General features: G+C 45.7%; 1 protein-coding gene across 2 annotated transcripts in view; it reads left to right on the forward strand.

The window, feature by feature from the left end:
* Positions 1 to 17935, forward strand: part of TDRD3 (tudor domain containing 3) — a 306664-nt gene that overhangs the window by 30802 nt on the left and 257927 nt on the right. The window lies entirely within an intron of this gene.

Consider the following 17935-nt stretch of genomic DNA (forward strand, 5'->3'; position numbering starts at 1 on the left):
CGCCCTCTGGAGTGGCATGCATACCTGTTGTATAAGGGGCGCCTCTGGCCCCTCCACCCGTTCCCCAGGCTTTAAGCCGTGTGAGTGCTGTCGGAAGCCCATGCCAATTAATGACCTGCATCAAAGCTGCTTAAAGTGCCTGGGAGAAGCCCACATCAGTGACAAGTGTCAAATCTGTAGGAGCTTCAAGCCAAGAATCAAGAAGGAGCGGGACATAAGGTTCAGAGCGCTCCTCGTGGAATCAGCCCTCGCACTGGTTTCCGAGCCACAGAAGTCACTGTGTGCATCGTCATCTGTGCAGAGTGCGTCTTCAGCACTGACTTCCTGACGCTGGTCCCAGTTGCCAGCACCGGCGAAGAGGCCTAAAAAGTGCCAGGACAGAGGGCTCTCCCCAGTTCCACATGGGGTGAGGGCAAAGGCTGTGGAGGCGCACATGCCCCCCGAGGGATAGCAGCTCTTCGGTGCTCAGCCTAGTACGGACATCCCTGGCCAGGCCCTCCAGCCCCCCAAGACTCGTACTCTGTCTAGTGGAAGAGGTCCCCAGTTACTGGAAACCCCATCCAGCCTGGAGGCCTTCCAGGCGGCCAAAGACATTATATCTTTGCCAGTGCCGCTGACACCTTGGTCCGGCATGGTTGTCTTTAAAGGGAAGCCAGCGCTGGGACCTGCTCTGCGGTCCTCATCGGTGCGGCATTGCTCCCCGGCACTGAGGTGGTCGATGTTGAAGTGTTGATCCCCGGGGATGCACTTCCGACCTGCCCAGACTGACCAGAGTTCCCGGCATTGCTGGCAGGATTCCTGGTTCCAGTCCCCCGCAGGATGGCGCCGCTCACCCAAGAACTGGCATAGGACCGAGGCTCAGTGGTCCCGGAGTGGCACCAGTCTCCGGGCAGGAGACATCACTCCCCAGGGTGCAGGTCCCCAGTGGAGCCACGACGTGGCAGATCCTCTTTATTGAGGGGGATGTTGTGAGGTCCGCTGTGCCAACTGGCTTCATTCAGGCATAACCCTTCAAGCCAGCCACTCTTGGCCAAGAACGGAGGAGCTCTGTGGGGTTACCAGCTGGTGCCTGGCCCCCAGGCCAGTGGCTTTCCCCATGGCAGTTCTGGACTCCATGGTGGTTTCCGTAGCCGTTGGGGACTCTCATACAGCGTTTGGTGTTGGGCGCATCAGACAGGAGATCGGCGAACGTATCCCGCCCTCCCCTGGCATCGGACGCGGCGTCAGACTGTGGTGCCCTGGAGCCTACTATGGGGGTAGAGGCTAACCCAGAGGTGGAAGTCGCACCCACCCTTCCACCAGGCCCTGCCTCATGGTCGTCTTCATCTTTGACGAAGCAGTCGCGGGACCATCCCAGTCGATTCCTCAGGACAATACTGAGACCCACCAGGAGCTGCTTTAGAGGGTGGCAGGAAGCCTGAGCTTACAGGCGGAGGAGTTAGTGGAACCCTCCGATGGCCTGTTTGACATCCTGGCAGCGGTAGCCCTGTGCACACTACCTGTGCATGAAGGGGTGGCAAAACTGGTGAAGGCCCTCTGGCAAATCCCTTCCTCCGTCCTGCCCATTTCCGAGCAGGTGGAGAGGAAGTACTATGTTCTGGTGATGGGATCTGAATATTTGTATACCCACCCTGCCCCAAACTCTCTCGTGGTATGTGCGGTTAACAAGAGAGATAGGGGCAACCTGGCCCTACTCCCAAGAACAAAGACGGCAAGAGGCTTGACTTGTTTGGAAGGAAGGTTTATTCATCTGCCGGTCTCCAGCTCAGTGGCTAAGCACCAGGCCCTGCTTGGCAGATACGATTTTAATGTTTGGCAGTCTATTGCTAAGTTCGCGAATGTGCTGCCTGAAGAGTCCAAGACGGAGTTAAGGCAATCCTTGAGGATGGGAAAACGGTGGCAAGATCCTCTCTCCAGGCAGTGTCAGACGCAATGGACTTGGCTGCGAGGTCCATGGCCACAGCAGTCGTGATGAGACGGGTTTCATGGCTAATGTCGTCTGGGCTGGCCACGGAAGCTCAGCTCACTCTACAGGACCTCCCCTTTGATAACCCTGGCAATGTTTGCAGAGCAAACAGTTGCAAAAGTACATGGGCTACAGGACTCCAGGGCTACCTTTCGGCCTCTACACACCAGCCCATGCTAGAAAGAGGTTCAAGCCGCAGGAATCTCATAGACCTACCAGTCAGGTGAGATCGGAGCCCTATCATAAGAAGGACAGGGGTTACAAGTGCTGCCAGGGCCACCAATCAGGCTCAGCCTCCCAGTCAGGTTTGTCCTGCTTCCCTCAAGGGAACACATGGGCATTTTGAGGGTGCACCTGAGGGCGACATTCCCAGACTGCAAACTGGATCTTTCCCCTTTTTGTTTTACCAATCGCCTTTCTTTTTTCCTCCCCGCTTGGCTCGCAATATCTATGGATCATTGGGTCTTCAGCACTGTGGCAGTGGGGTACACCCTGCAGTTTATTTCTACTCCTCCCTCCTACCACCTCTTCCTCATCCCTCTTCAGGGACCCTTCTCATGAACAGCTGCTTGGACAGGAAGTACATGCCCTTCTACAAGTCGGTGCTGTAGAGGAAGTCCCTGTGCATGGAAGGGGTTTCTATTCCTGGCATTTTCTCATTCTAAAGGCAAAGGGCAGTCTCCACAGCATTCTGGACCTGCAGACTGTCAACAGGTATCTCAAGAAGTTGAAGTTTCGCATGGTCTTCCTGGCCTCCATCATCCCTTCCCTGGATCCGGGAGACTGGTATGCCGCCCTCGATTTGAAAGACGCATATTTTTATATATCAATATTCCAAGGACACAGATGCTTTCTGTGCTTCTTGGTGGGGACCACTCACTACCAGTTTACTGTGCTCCCCTTCAGCCTTGCAATGGCACCAGGGGTGTTTACCAAATGCATGTTGGTAGTGGCCACTTACCTCAGGCGTTGGGGAATCCAGATCTACCCATACCTGAAGGACTGGCTCATCAAGGGACACTCCAGGTCCTGAGTCCAGCACAGTGTCAAAGTGCTGCAGGATTCGGGCTAAGCTCTGGGTCTGTCAGCGTTAGTCCAGGTCCAGAGGATAGAGTTAATCGTTGCAGTACTGGACTCTACTGAAGTCAGGGCATTCCTACCACAGGACAGGTTGAACTCGATCCCTGATCCCTGAACTCTTCGTGCACTCAATTACCACAGTCAGAGTCTGTCTCAGACTTCTAGGCCACACGGCTGCATGGTCCACTGTGCAAGGCTCAAAATGCAGCCTCTCTAGCTGTGGCTGGCAGTGGCCTACTCGCTGTCCAGAGATCACGTGGACAAGGTTGTTGCGATGCCATACAGCGTACTCACCTCCCTAAAGTGGTGGTCCGACTCAAAGCGGGTGATGACAGGAGTGCTATTTGTGAACCCTTGACCCACAATATTGCTGATTTTGGATGCCTCAGGGCACATTTCTGAACATTGAGGACCCAGGGAACTTGGTCCCTGGAGGAGCATGCGCTGCACAGAAACGTCAAAGAACTCAGGGCCATCCATCTAGGTTGTGGGGTCTGTCTTCCCCAGTTGTCGGGTCAAGCAGTACTAGTCCTGACAGACAACAGGGCCTCCATGTTCTATAAAAAGAACAGGAGTACTTGTGGCACCTTAGAGACTAACAAATTTATTAGAACATAAGCTTTCGTGGGCTACAGCCCACTTCATCAGATGCATACAATGGAACATATAGTAAGAAGATTTTATATATATATATATATATACAGAGAAGGTGGAAGTTGCCATACAAACTGTAAGAGGCTAATTAATGAGCTATTATCAGCAGGAGAAAAAAACTTTTGTAGTGATAATCAAGAAGGCCCATTTAGACAGTTGACTAGAAGGTGTGAGGGACTTAACATAGGCAAATAGATTCAATATGTGTAATGACTGAGCCACTCCCAGTCTCTATTCAAACCCAAGTAAATGGTATCTAGTTTGCATATTAATTCAAGCTCAGCTGTTTCTCATTGGAGTCTGTTTTTGAAGCTTTTCTGTTGCAAAATTGCCACCCTTAAATCTTTTACTGAGTGGCCAGAGAGGTTGAAGTGTTCTCCTACCGGTTTTTGAATATTATGATTCCTTATGTCAGATTTGTGTCCGTTTTTTTCTTTTGTGTAAAGACTGTCCGGTTTGGCCAATGTACATGGCAGAGTTGCATTGCTGGCACATGATGGCATATATCACCTTGGTAGATGTGCAGGTGAACGAGCCCCTGATGGTGCGGCTAATGTGATTAGTTCCTATGATGGTATTACTTGAATAAATATGTGAACAGAGTTGGCATCGGGCTTTGTTGCAAGGATAGGTTCCTGGGTTAGTGTTTTTGTTGTGTGGTTGCTGGTGAGTATTTGCTTCAGGTTGGGGGGCTGTCTGTAAGCGAGGACTGAACTGTCTCCCAAGATCTGTGAGAGCGAGGATCATTTTTCAGGATAGGGTTGAAAATCTTTGATGATGTGCTGGAGAGGTTTTAGTTGGGGGCTGAAGGTGTGTTCTGTGTGAACAGGCAAGGGGGAGCACAATCACCAGCTTTGTCAGAAAACCATCTGTCTGTGGGACTTCTGTATCCAGCACCAAATCCACATGGAGGCAATACATGTCCCTGGCATTCACAACATGCCAGTGGACCACCTCAGCAGTGCCTTTTGCTCTCACCATGAGTGGGAGCTCTATCCTGAGGTCGCCCGGATGATCTTCCACAGGTGGGGTACTCCTCAAGTAGACCTCTTAACCACCAAACAGAACAAGACATGGAAGTGCTGCAGGAATCTCTCTTCTCAGATTTCCAAGGCATTGAAAATGGCTGCGTTGACATGAGCATAGTTTTGGGCCTGACTAGGATCTAAAGCAAGATACATGGTTTACGCTTCTCCAGTTTAGTATGGGGCTAGCACCACGGCCCATCTTCTTAGTGACATTTCACATTTCAATGCGGAAACTAAGAATATAATTCCAAAACTGAGTCAAGAAGAAGATGAATTATGAACAAAACACCAGATTTGGAGTAAACAATCCCCAAATGATTGAAAACAAATGAAAGGAGAAGTGTAGAATTTTTGCAGGGTAAGGAACTGAAGTGTCTCCTTTCAGAAGAAAAATCAAGAACAATGAGATGCTTTATAGTAAGCATTTTCACACGTGCTACAGAATGTCAAGTGAAGCATGGCACTGAAGCAGCAAATTGTCTGAAGTAGAAGTTGGCTGTTAGCAGAGACTCATTAGCAGAATGACAATACAGATGAGCAGAGACATAGGTACTGAATGGCCCAAGGCCTAATGCAGCACCCACTATCAAGGAAGAGTAAAGATATTCAAATAATTTCTCATAATGTTTCCCCTTTTTTTATGTAATTTGACAGGCATGACTGGCTACGTCCAACTGATGATTTAAACTATATCCAATGTGTTTTTGCATATTCTTCAAGTTCTGCCTGTTTGCCAGATTTAATTCTAGTATTTTAGGCAGCCTATGCTTAGTTTCTTAGGCATCAGAGGAATGTGGATGCAGGCTACCAGTTCATTTTAGTCATCTTGGTTTATGTAACCAGGTACTCTGAAATAACATCATTACGTTTGATGAACACCAAAATGGTGGCCACTGAACTCCTGAAAATCTTTACTCTGGTTGGGGTACTCGGAAGATCTTAACAGACCAGGGAATGAACTTTGTCTCAGGCAATCCAACTACTATGTCAGTTGCTGAAAATCAAGGCCCTTGGTATGTCTGTTCACCATCCGCAAACAGGTGGCCCGATGGAAAGGTTTAACAAAACACTGAAGACGATGCTCCAGAAGTTTGTCCTCGTGGCTGTCTGTTATTCCAGTTATTCCATCCTCTCCTTTTTGCTGTGAGAGAAATTTCCCAATCCTCCACTGGCTTTTCATCTTTTGAGCTGCTATATGGGAGGCAACCTGGAGGGATTTTAGTCCTTGTTTGAGAAATGTGAGAGGAACAACCATCTCAGACCAGTAATGTAGTGTACAGGAGATGCTTCATGCCCTGAGCTCCTTCGACAGAAAGAACCTTCTGCATGCCCAGAATGCACAGGAGGCAGCCTATAATAAAAGGGCTCATCTCTGGGAGTTCCAGCCAGGTAACTGGGTTGTCCTATTACGACCAAGCTCAGAATCAAAACTTCTAGCCCATTGGCAAGGGCCCCATGAAGTGTTGCGATGAGTGGGGACAATAAACTATGAAATCAGACAACCGGCTAAACAAAAGGTACGCCAAATCTACCATGTGGACCTGTTAAAAGCATGGAAAGCACAAGGAAGTCTGCTAATAACCCCTGACCCACTTGAACCAGAATTAGGTCCACAGGTTGCTGAGGCCTCAGAGCCAGCTCTGGTCAAAATTGGAAATAACCTCACTGTGGACCAGAGAGCCCAAGCTCAACAGGTGATCGCTACCTTCTCTTCCATATTTTCTACTCAGCCTGGTCAGACTCATTTAATAACCCATAATATCCAAACAGAACTCGTGCTTAAAGTCAGAGAAAATCTTCCACCCTTTTTCCAGAAATTCAGAGAAATCATATAGCAAGAACTCCAATCAATGCTAGAACTAGGAGTAATTGAGGAATCCTTCAGTGACCGGAAAAGCCCCATAGTGTTGGTCCCTAGGCCTGATGGAACCATTTGGTTTTGTATTGACTTTTGAAAGGTCAATGCAATCTAAAAATTTCATGCGTACATGATGATCTGCATTGATGAACTACTTGACTGGCTGAGGGAAGCAGAGTACGCACTACCCTGGATCTGACAAAGGGATATTGGCAGATCCCCCCTCACACGAGAGTCCAGGGAAAAGTCAGCTGTTTCCATGCCTTTGGGCTCTTTCAGTTCTGGACAATGCTCTTTGGGTTGTATGGGGCCCCAGCCACGTTCCAATGGCTGATGGACCAATGCTCCAACCCCATAACCAGTATGTGGCTATGTACCTAGATGACAGCATAGTCTACCGTCGGAATTGGCAGGACCACGTACAACATATGATGGCTGTGTTACAGTCTCTCCAGGAAGCTGGCCTACTGCAAATCCTGAGTAAGGATGAAATAACCTACCTTGGGTACGCGTTAGGAAAAGACACAGTGTGACCCTTGGTCACCAAGGTCCAGGCCCTTGTGCCCCATAGCTTCCTCAAGGAAACCGCTACGGTGGTTTTTGGGATTAGTTGGGTACTACGGCCGATTTTATTCTGGGTTTCCTCAACTATCGTAGCACCCTTCACTGACCTCTTCAGGGCTGGTGGCCCCAGCGCACTCCCACCCCCCCCCCCAAAAAAAAATCCAGTGGACCAAAGTTTGTGAGGAGCCTTTTCAAGCCCTGACAGCCCAACTCTGCTGAGAACCTATTTTGTACAGCCCTGATTTTGCAAGAAGTTCCTGCTACAGATGGATGCATCGGACATAGGTCTAGGAGCTTATTGTCCCAGGTAGTGAGAGGTGATGAACATAGAGTCGGTAGCATAGTTCGGAATGCTCAGCTCTTCTGACTCTCATTCCTGTGCCCTGTCTTTTGGGCTATAGTGCCTCAAGATTAGCAAGAGCCTGCACAACAGCAGATGGCAATGTCTCTTGGCCGACATATTATTTTAAAACATGTTTTTCTATTTTACATGATTATGTGGGGTTTCTTATGAGTACAACAGTTGAACTGCAGTGGTGGGGTAGTTACTGCAAGAAGGACCATGGCTAGAAGAATTCCTAGTTCTCAGACCTAGTTCTCTCTCTCTCTGCTTCTGGCTACGCATATCAGAAAGAAAATGCAAGTGGCAGTAAGATAAAGAAAAGAATTCTCAGGGTTCATGAGAGAATTCCCTTGTCCACAGTCTGTATTGAATCTCACAAAATAATTCAGGGTACCACAATGTCCCAGTGCATATCCCCGTGCTGTTGAACGTAGTCACTAATGATCTGGAAAAGGGGTCAACAGTGAGGTAGCAAAACTTGCAGACTATACTCTATTACTCAAGATTAAGTTAAGGCCAAACTGACTCTGAAGAGTCAGATCTCTCAAAGCTGGGTGACTGGGCAACAAAATGGCAGATGAAATTCAAATGTTGATAAATGTTGATAAATGCCACGTATGAATGCACATTGAAAAATATCCATACTATACCTACAAAACGATGAGGTCTAAATGATCTGTTACCACTCAAGAAAGAGATCTTGGAGTCATTGGGAATAGTTCTCTTCAAAAATGTGCTCTTTGTGCAGTGGTAGTCAAAAAATCTAACAATGTTAGGAACCATTAGGAAAGGGATAGATAATAAGACGGAAGATATCATAATGCTACTATTTAAATCCATGGAATGCCCACACCTGGAATAATGCATGCTGTTCTGGTCACCCCACCTCAAAAAAGATATATTAGGATTAGAAAAAGTACAGAGAAGGGCAAAACAAAAAGGATTAGGGGTATGGAACAGCTTCCATATGAGGAGAGATGAAAAAGACTGGGACTGTTCAGCTTAGAAAAGAGATGGCTGGTGGCGGGGCGGGGGGGGAGGGAGGGAATATGATAGTGATCTGTAAAACCATGAATGTTGTGGAGAAAATGAATAAACCAATGTTATTTACCCCTTCACATAATGGAAGAACCAGGGGTCACCCAATGAAATTAATAGGCAGCAAATTTACAACATATAAGAGTATTTTTTCACACAATGCACACTCAGCCTGTGGAACTCATTTCCAGGGGATGATGTGAAGACAAAACATATAACTTTGTTCATTAAAGAATTAGGTAAGTTCATGGAGGGATAGGTCCATTAATGGCTATTAGCCAACATAGTCTGGGTGGCAACCATATGCTCTCAGTGACCCTAAACTTCAGACTGCCAGAATCTGGGAGTGGATGACAGCTTCATAGGGAATGAACAGACCAGACAATCATTGAGTGATTCATTACCTCTGAAGCATCTGGCACCAGGCACTATTGGAAGACAAGATGCTAGGCTAGAAGGACCATTAGTCTGACCCAATATGGCCATTCTTATGTTCTTAAAATGTAAAACTTGAAAAGTCTCCTGAGGCGCTATCAGATAAAACATACAACATGTGATTCACTTCAGAAGCATCCCAGTTATAAAAATGCACATAGTGTTGAAAACAAAAATCTTTCAAGTGTATAATTGAAACCTCAAACCACATTAACTAAGTACCTAATCTGGTAACTATTCTTTTCATAAATGCCCTTTGCTAGCCATAAGCTTTTGCCAACTTACTACTTTTTCAGTGCCTAGCACATCACAAGTCTGATCTCAGCTATCAGAATGTGCTAGACATACGTGATTGAAATTTAACTGGAGGGCAAGGCGTACAGACTTTTATAACTTAGCAAAATTTATAACTTAGCAAAATTCTGAATTCTTCTGTTGTTTCTTTCTTACTATCATTTCCACCTTTTGATGCACCTGATTACTTATACTACTGTAGCCACCTAGAAACCCTAGTCATGGAATTGATTTAATCTTTACATGGCCTAATCACCTGTTGGCCTTTGCCATTAGTGGGTGTTAAAGATGAACAGAACTCTCCTGCAGGAAGTGGAGGTTGGAGAGCTTCTGGAAGGAAGACTAAAATAACCCTTGAGTCTACATTTTGATGGCATTGACTAAGTGTTACTTGCTGGGTCATGAAATTCAAAGTTCTCTATTGGACATGAATAGACAAGGTTTCATTCATTTTGAATCTGAAGAGATCATAAATAAATCTTCTTTACCTTGTGACTTAACTCTTGACGATATTTACACTTAAGAAGAATTATTTGCATTTGTTACTTCATTCAGTTCTTCATTTTCTTACCAGTTCCTTCAAATTATTGTGTTCCGAGTCATAAATTTTTACACTGAGACTAGGTAATTACCAAACACTGCTAAGTTGTTTGCAGTATTGGTCTGCACCTTTCATCAATACATACAGTTAAGATGAGAAACAACCACCTACTGAAATAGTAAATTTAATGTTGTGAAGATTGAAAACTGAAAAGTAAGAAGACCCATTTAGCTGCATTTAAAAACTCAGTCATTACCATGTGCCTTTTGCCTACTTTCCACAAGCTTCTAGATTCTGACAAACCAAGCCTGTTAACAGTTAATCCCATCTACTTCCCACTCTTCAGTAGCAAATTGTAATTGATTCCACCCACAGTCCATGTTCTGTACCATTTTCCTTCCCCTTTAATGACAGGTTTCAGAGTAACAGCCGTGTTAGTCTGTATTCGCAAAAAGAAAAGGAGTACTTGTGGTACCTTAGAGACTAACCAATTTATTTGAGCATAAGCTTTCGTGAGCTACAGCTCACTTCATCGGATGCATACTGTGGAAAGTGTGGAAGATCTTTTTATACACACAAAGCATGAAAAAATACCTCCTCCCACCCCACTCTCCTCCTGGTAATAGCTTATCTAAAGTGATCACTCTCCTTACAATCTGTATGATGATCAAGTTGGGCCATTTCCAGCACAAATTCAGGTTTTCAGCGGGGTGTGGGGTGGGGAGGGGAGAGAAAACCTGTCTTTCCACAGTATGCATCCGATGAAGTGAGCTGTAGCTCACGAAAGCTTATGCTCAAATAAATTGGTTAGTCTCTAAGGTGCCACAAGTACTCTTTTTCTTCTTCCCCTCTAAGTTACCTCCCATCTGTCAGCTTTGTTTCCTGCTCCAGGCAAGCTCTGCACAGTAGCGAGGGGGCGCAGGGGCTGGAGCTGCTCCCTCAGGAGGCTGTGAGGAGGTTTTGGGACTGGCTCCCACTTGCCATCCTGATAGTGCATGCTGCCCTGCACATGCAGCCCCTGGGAGGGCAGTGGCGGGGGTGGGGGTGGGTCAGAGATTGCAGTGGGGACTAAACAGCTGCCCTGAAGAGAGGGGGAGTAGCTGGGGTGTTGTGGGTCATCCTCCCCAAGGTGTACTGAGCCAGGAGCTCTGCCACTCCCCTAAAGGGCACCCACTTAGTCCCCGCTCTGCTTTCTGGTCCTTGCTCATGGGACCCCTGCCTTCATTGGGGCTGTGTGTGCACGGGCATCTGGGCAATATGCACTAAAATTTGGCTTGTGACTGGGAAGCAGTCTCTGCAAAAAAATAATAAAATACAATTCTTCTGGTCGATCTCCATTGAAAACCCCACAGGCTTTCTCTGATAGTGTGTTTCAGCAGACTATGGGTTAATGCTGATCTGAACTGCCGCCATTTGCAAATGGAGGTGTGGCTTCCATTTACAATATACTGCACCACGCATTGTTGGCATAGAGAGGACTAAGGAAATTGCCCCAAGGACCTCTGGTATACATCTGGAGCACTTCTGGACTTAAGTCAAGCTGGGGCTGTGTGCACACAAGAAAGCAATAGGACTTCGATCTTGCATCCCAGCTGAACCCGGGCTTGGAGCCTCCAGCCATTCAGAGTATTGGGTTTGAGCCCTAGGTTAACAGAATTGGTGTGTGGATGCAAGGGGGCTTAGGCTTGAACCCAGGATCAAGCCCAGGCTTAAATTGGTATGTAACCATATTCTGAAAGATTCACTTTTATCTTTAGTTGTATTCTTACATTCGCACATACTGAGGTTTGTTCAGTACCTAGTATAACTTGCACATGTATTTTACTACTACTGGTGTGAACTGATTGGTAGAAAAGCAATGACATTTAGCAAAGATGGATTTTTATCAGTCTTCTTCAATGTTTTGCCTTGTATCTTAACTTTTGTATAATATCTTAATTTCATTTTTAGTGAGCTTTTTTTTTTCATTGCTATTGCTCTCTAATGCTGATTTTCCTTCTAATGCTGCTGTTTTTTGTCTGTATAACTTGCCTAGGTTTAGTCTGTTGTCCTTGATGCCCCTGTATGTTTTTTGGTCTTGGTGTGCTCTTGCTACACCTAGTACCATACTTCATCTTCTTATGGTATCTGATCTTAAAAACCTTCTGAATTTAATATTTCAGTACCAGGGTGGTGGTTAACCAGTAGCTATAAATTTACATTGTGATGCTGGCAGACCAGATGTCAACTGATGCCAAGGCCCCAAATTCTCAACAAAACATTGACACAAACATAGCTGGAAAACAGTCTGGCTCACGTTTGTGTTAGTATTATAAAATAAATAGATGTTAAGTTTTATGAAAATATGTTTAGTATTTAGATGTTATGAAACATTTGTAGAATGCTGTATGCCGCTGTACTTAGGTGGACAAAGGGTGAGTGTAGTCACTGTGTTAGTTATGTCAACCCTAACTGTTCTCCAGCAGCTGCCCCCAATGCTCCAGACTGACAGCTCTGGTCACCATTGTGAACTCCACTGCCCAGAGGCCATGGAGACGGGAAGACTCTTCCCTTACCCTTTAAAGCCCCCCAGATTTTTGAAATTCCTTTTCCTGATGGCCTGGCTTGGCGAGCACGCTTAGCCGCTCTCCATTATTCAGTGCAACTGCCCAGCTGGCCGTGCCGGCTATAGGCTCCAGACGTGCTCCTGCCTGGAGTAGACATGAAATATTGGATCTCTTGGGCCTGTGTGAAGAAGAGGCTGTACAGGCACAGCTCTGTACCAGCCATAGAAACATTGACATATATGAGCAGATTGCTAGGGGCATATAGGAGGAGGAGTGTGACAGGGACCACCAGTATTTCTGCTTGAAGGTCAAGAAGCTGTGGCATGCATACTAAAAGGCCAGGGAGGCCAATAATTGATCCAGTGCTGAGCCCCAGACCTGCTGCTTTTACAAAGCATGCCGTACTTGACAGAGACCCCACCATCGCAACACCATGGATGTCTCTGAGGAGCCTGAGTCCCAGGCATCTGCTGGGAACAGTGAGGATGGAGAGGAGGTTGGAGGACAGGTGACTGGGGAATCAAGTTGTGGGGGAAGCCAGGACCTGTTCTTGACTCCACTGCAGTCCAGCTAGTCCCAGCAGTCGAGCATAGGCGAGCCTGATGCAGGAGAAGGAACCTCTGGTAAGTGTAGATAAATTTTCAATTCTGGGGATGGCACTCCCAAAGTAGCAGGACACATCTTTTGACTTTTCATTAATTTACTCATGCTAAAAAAGGTAATGGTACAGCCAAGAGAGGTAGAGTTGCTATCAGCTTTAGTGTCCCCTTTGGAGTTAGGCCAGGGGGGGGTGGGAAGTGGTGGCATGCAGGGCAGTTTATGTACACAGGGGTGTCCCTTGAATCTATAGTCTATACTTGCCCTGTGTCGATCTAAGTATATTGACCATGGCTCTACACAGCCTGAGAAGTCTCGGAACTTTCATGGAGGTACCCTGCAATCATCATCTGAAGGTTTCTAGGGAGGGCTGCCTTATTTCTTTCTCTGTGGTAAGACACTTTTCCACACCACTCAGCAATAACTTCAGCAGGCATCGCTGCAGTACAGGATGCCAACAGTAGCTGTGGTCTCTCTGTCTTTTGTACCATCAGGAATCAGAGGTCAGCTAAAATTACTACTGCCTGTGGAAAACGGTGCCAGTATTCGGTGCGATTGCCCTATACTACTAGAATCATGCAACTGAGTACTCCCCCCCTGCCCCTCCCCATTTTCCTGACCCCAGTCAGGCCATACTCACCATGGCTGACGCTGTGACTGGCGCTGGGCACAAGCAATTGCAAGCAGAAGTGAGAAGGTAGTACTTCAAACTTTTGGGGAGCAAGGGCAGTGAGTTCAGCATCTTAAGTTTTGCTTTCTGTAGTCAATACACTGACTGTAGTACCTCTGTGTTGTATCAGTAGCTGCTGCCATTCCAGCCTTCAGAGTCTCCCCCTTTACACCCGTGGAACACCTGAGCTAGATGAGGAGGAGGAAGAAGAGGACTTGGGATGACATGTTCAATTAGATCTTGCAAGCCAGTACTGCATCGGAGAGTGAGCACAAGGCCTGAACGAACGTTGCAGACAGCCTGAAGAAGGAAAGAGAAGGGAGGGGAGAGGCCCAGGAGTCCCAGCAGGAAAAGAAGAGGGAGTATGCAGCAGGACTTAATGGTTTTTTTCTGGCAGCAAACACAGGTCTGGTGGACCTGCAAGTAGAACAATCCCGGGCTTTCCTCGCTCTGCAACCCATTAAGAACTCAATATTAGGACCTCCTTAACACTTCCTGCCGCAACATTCCATGTGGTATCGGGGTCGCTACCCCTACCACTGCACCCCAGGGACATTAAAAACAATCACAGCTTCCCATACACTGAATTGTTACAGTCATGGTAGGTGTAGCTTAAATGGATGGGAATGCTCTTTCACCTTCATACATTCTGTTCTCTTAATTTATTAAGTTTTATCAAGTTTTTAATGCATTTGTTTTAAAATTGTATAGGGTTTTTTGCACGGGTTTTGTTACAGAATAAAATTCTATTTGGAACATTATTTATCTTTATTAGTTCACAACATATGGTGCCAAGTGCACAGCAGTTCTGAAAGCAACACCTGTTACTGCATGGTGTTGCACAGCTCCTAAGAGCATGCTCTAACAATTAATAGGTGCATTGACAAAGTTATATTCGTACATGTACAGCAATAACCACAGCAGGCCACAAAAGAACAGGGCCAGGTAGAGCGTACTACAACACAAAGTACTCTAGCTCACTGTTTAAAATAGTCTTTCAAAGCTTTCTTGAGCTATATCGCTCCATGCTGGGCTCTTCTAATATCCTTTGTATCAGTCTGTTCAAAGTCAACTAACAGCCACTCCACCTCTGCCCTCCCATTCGTGGGAACTTTTCCTCCTTTTCTTTACATTATTATTATTATTATTATTATTATTATTATGCGGGACACAGCTGACCGCTATAACGATTGGGATATTATTCTCACTGAGGTCCTGTCTGGTGAGTAAACAACACCAATGTCCTTCTTTGAAACAACCAAAAGGACATTCAACTGTCACCCTGCACCTGCTGAGCTGGTAGTTGAATCGTTGCTTGGTGCTATTGAGGTGGCTGGTGTACGGCTTCACGAGTAAGGCATAGGCTGGATCCCTCAGGATCACTGCTGATCTCCCAGAATCACAACATTCCCAATGGTAATTCATTATTCAGGAAAGAGAGTTTCTGTTTGCAGCTTTCTGAACTGATCTGTGTTCTTGAAGATGCAAATGTATTGCACTTTCCCTGACCAGCCCACACTGATATCAGTGAAACATTCCTGGTGATCTGCCAGTGCTTGCATAACCACAGAAAAGTAGCTCTTTCTGTTGATGTATTCTGTAGCAAGGTGGTTTGGTGGCAAAATAGGGATATGCGTACTGTCTGTTGCTCTGCTGCACTTTGGGAATCCTACTGCTGCATATCCATCCAGTATGTCCTGCACGTTGCCAAGAGTCACAGTCCGGTGTAGCAAGTATGCAGGGCCATTAATTGCTTCCTTCACCTCCACAGTCCCCCTGGTGGATTTCCTGATTCCAAATTGAGTTGTGACTGACCAATAGCAATCTGGCATTGCAAGTTTCCACAATGCGATTGCTACTCACTCCTCCACTATCAATGCAGCTCTCATTTGGGTGTCCCTGTGCTGGACACGGATCCAGTAATGTGGTCTTGTACATCTGAAAGGTCGTAGCCACTGCTTATAATCCCAAACTTACATTATGGTTTCAGAGTAACAGCCGTGTTAGTCTGTATTCGCAAAAAGAAAAGGAGTACTTGTGGCACCTTAGAGACTAACCAATTTATTTGAGCATGAGCTTTCGTGAGCTACAGCTCACTTCATCGGATGCATACCGTGGAAACTGCAGCAGACTTTATATATACACAGAGAATATGAAACAATACCTCCTCCCACCCCACTGTCCTGCTGGTAATAGCTTATCTAAAGTGATCATCAGGTGTGCCATTTCCAGCACAAATCCAGGTTTTCTCACCCTCCACCCCCCTACACAATTTCACTCTCCTGCTGGTGCTAGCCCATCCAAAGTGACAACTCTTTACATAATCAAGTCGGGCTATTTCCTGCACAAATTCAGGTTTTCTCACATCCCCCCCACCCCCATACACACACAAACTCACTCTCCTGCTGGTAATAGCTCATCCAAACTGATGCCATGTACATTGGTCAAACTGGACAGTCTCTACGTAAAAGAATAAATGGACACAAATCAGATGTCAAGAATTATAACATTCATAAACCAGTCGGAGAACACTTCAATCTCTCTGGTCACGCAATCACAGACATGAAGGTCGCTATCTTAAAACAAAAAAACTTCAAATCCAGACTCCAGCGAGAAACTGCTGAATTGGAATTCATTTGCAAATTGGATACTATTAATTTAGGCTTAAATAGAGACTGGGAGTGGCTAAGTCATTATGCAAGGTAGCCTGTTTCCTCTTGTTTTTTCCCCAGATGTTCTGGTTTAACTTGGATTTAAACTTGGAGAGTGGTCAGTTTGGATGAGCTATTACCAGCAGGAGAGTGAGTTTGTGTGTGTATGGGGGTGGGGGGGATGTGAGAAAACCTGGATTTGTGCAGGAAATAGCCCGACTTGATTATGTAAAGAGTTGTCACTTTGGATGGGCTAACACCAGCAGGAGAGTGAATTTGTGTAGGGGGGTGGAGGGTGAGAAAACCTGGATTTGTGCTGGAAATGGCCCATGGGATGATCACTTTAGATAAGCTATTACCAGCAGGACAGTGGGGTGGGAGGAGGTATTGTTTCATATTCTCGGTATGCATCCGATGAAGTGAGCTGTAGCTCACGAAAGCTCATGCTCAAATAAATTGGTTAGTCTCTAAGGTGCCACAAGTACTCCTTTTCTTTTTACATTATGGTGTAACCCCACCAATCAGTGCTTTTTTTCTTGAACTCAGAAGTGGCACTCAACCAGCTGCAGCTCCTCCATGAACGCCACCAACAACCGTGAATTGGTTCTCGCTGTGTCCCACAGCGATCTGTCTTCCAAGGAATCATCATGTTCCCCACTGATTTGATTCTTCTTGCGACTCTGCAAATATTCCAGGATTGTGTGTCCTGTGCTTGCAACGCTCATGACAGTAGTGCAGAGTGTGCAAGGTCAGTGCTTCTGTCAGAAATGGTGGACAGCAAGGAGTGCCACGGAGGTTTGTGGGCATTTGAAAAAAATCATGAAAACTATGGAATACAAGTAACATTATGGGGTGGAGACCATTGTAAACTGGAAAACTTACCCTGCAGTCCAAGTCATCCCTGCATGACTTGTTTCGGCCCCATCATGCATTGCCAAATCTTTCCAACAAGTGCACTGAATGGTGGCAGGTTACATTGTGGGATACCTATCCAAGGTACACTTCACTATGCATTGATACGAGCACTCCTGGTGAGTACCTGCACTGCTGATACAAGGAGCCAAGTATGCACGCACATAAAACATGTATTAACTGCAGTGGCTGTATGCTGGTGTAACTTGAGTCAACATAAGTTTGTAATGTAGGCCTAAGACTGTACCTCAGCCTGTTACTTTAAAACTTAAATTACACATATTTTTACACTGTTATCAGTAGGAATGTGTTGAGGCTGAAAATTGTGAAACTTTACTTTTTATTAGATAATTAATGTAACTTTTTAGCCAAATGACAGAACTATGTGCTAAGCTATATTATGCATAATACAACTAAAAAGAGGAAAATTCACATTAATTCTGCTTGAGAAAGTGTTAAAAAGATGACAGATTATTTGAGATAATTTAGATTTTTTTAAGTGTCCCAGAATGAAACTTATTTTAAAAAAAATCTTACTGATAAAACTAGCATAATATTGAACATGCTTTGGTATCTTTCTGTATTTCCTTGTTAATTTTCCAAATGGGTATGTTGTTTTAAGGATTAAAATTGTACCCTTCAATTTAATAGAATTTAATTTTTTGCATTGTTTTTGTGTGTTGTGGCCACAAGCAGGTTTTGAGGCCTTCTTAGTAACAGATAGATCATTAAAAGGCCTATGAGAAAACAAAACTATG

This window comes from Caretta caretta, chromosome 1 (genome assembly GCF_965140235.1).
Source record: "Caretta caretta isolate rCarCar2 chromosome 1, rCarCar1.hap1, whole genome shotgun sequence".
In the NCBI taxonomy this organism is placed as follows: Eukaryota; Metazoa; Chordata; order Testudines; family Cheloniidae; genus Caretta; species Caretta caretta.